This window comes from Octopus bimaculoides, chromosome 1 (assembly GCF_001194135.2).
Source record: "Octopus bimaculoides isolate UCB-OBI-ISO-001 chromosome 1, ASM119413v2, whole genome shotgun sequence".
NCBI classification, from domain to species: domain Eukaryota; kingdom Metazoa; phylum Mollusca; class Cephalopoda; order Octopoda; family Octopodidae; genus Octopus; species Octopus bimaculoides.
This window is the reverse complement of record NC_068981.1, coordinates 157491196-157493036: the sequence shown is the minus strand read 5'-3', so window position 1 is coordinate 157493036 and position 1841 is coordinate 157491196. Positions and strand designations below refer to the sequence as shown.

At 38.7% G+C, this 1841-nt stretch overlaps 1 protein-coding gene across 1 annotated transcript in view; it reads left to right on the top strand.

Annotated features, from left to right (window-relative positions):
- The window catches only part of LOC106874088 (globin-like), a 66781-nt gene that overhangs the window by 35085 nt on the left and 29855 nt on the right, over positions 1 to 1841 (top strand). The gene's annotated exons all lie outside the window — the stretch shown is intronic.

The following is a 1841-nucleotide window of genomic DNA, read 5'->3' as shown; positions in this document are numbered from 1 at the left end:
TATATAACTCGAAGACAAACTATAGTAGTTTTACGTATTTTTCAACAAGCATTCGTATCTTTTAAACATTCAGTGATGTTGGAAAAGAAATACTTTTTCAACAAACTTATGCAACAATCGCACATTTTATAAAACATCTTGTCCGTTTGGTGGTCAGCCATGATGGTTACAGACTTATGCTGAAAGGCGTTTCTATTGCGGCCATTATGTATTACATATATACGTTATACTTTCTAGTATAATGTATCTCGAAGTACGTTATCTAATGCGCCCCAAACGTTTTTTTTTTCCTCCATAAGACAAATGTCAGTGATTCGAGGGAGATTTTTGCCTGGTATTTCTATCACATCGAGCACTGGCATAGCGGTTACTTTCTTGAAACATATTTGTTGATAATAAGCGATACGAATATTTTTGCTGAACTTGTATTTAATAAAACTAACATGTCCAACAATAGAGAAGGCGCGCTTGCACCCACACCCTCTTTAATACGAAACCTTATCCTCTTTACTATACAAATTGTACTTACAGCTTTTGTTGTTTGGCAAGTTTTATTTCATCCATTCATTTCCCCCACACCGTACCGGCTCCTCCCTCCCGCCCTACTCCTTCTCTCTCTCTCTTTCACCTCCTCTCTCGCTGTCCTCCTTTCTCTTTCTCTTTTCTTCTTGTTAACTACGCTAAGTATATTTGTTTGGAGTTTTCTTTTACTGCTTTTGCAAATATTTATTTTGTTTTTGTTTCTGTTGTGTTGATATAGTATACCGACCACTAGGCATTAATATTTACGTTGGCAGCAAATAATATAAACATATGTACATACATGTAAATATACATATACATAATATATATGCTTACACATCATTCATCATCTTTTCACCAAACGCATCAAGCCATTCGCATACGTACACATACACGCAGACAAATACATATATACATACATGCATGCATGCATACATACATACATACATGCATACATACATATATACATACATACATACATATATACATACATACATGCATGCTTGCAAGCATTCATACATACATACATGCGCATGCATACATACATACAAACATTTGCATGCATACATACATACATACATACATACGTACATACACACAGGCGCGCGCGCGCGCAACACACACACACACGGACTAATACATTGTATGTCACTTGTCTCTGTGGGACATAAGTTGTTTTTAGGCGATGGGTTGCTAACCTTTCTCCGAAAAAAACAGTACCACACCCACACGAAGTCTTGAATTCAGCATGTTACGCCGATGAAACGCTCGTCAGTTTTACAACGTCACCACTATAAAGCCTACTGGCAACGAGTTGAACACAATTAAGCATGTTCGTCTGTGTCGCTGTCGTGGTGGCATAATGTTAACCAACGATCCTTTGATGCGCTTGGTAATCTATTGTTTCGGTTCTTTGCTGCGCCCAAACATATGCGTACACAAACGAACGTCCGTACAAAATTCTACTTACACAAACACATTCACACACCCACGCAGTAGAACCTCACACTCTCATGCACACACTTACACGCTCTCATGAGTACACACACACATACACATACATGCATTATGTATACTGTCTCTCCACCGCTGTTTCTATTTGTGGGGTCAACGATATTTAAGCGTTTTGGACAAGAACAAGATCACTTTGTAAGCAAATGTTCTCGACCACATTCCCTCTGCGCGTGTGATTGAAGCATATTCTAATAAAGTCTCGAGTTGACCAATATCTTGTGAGTGAATTTGGTTGAGAAAACTGTGTAGAAGCCCGTCGTATACATCTGTGTGTGTGCGTGCGTGCGTGCTTGTGTGTGCTTGTG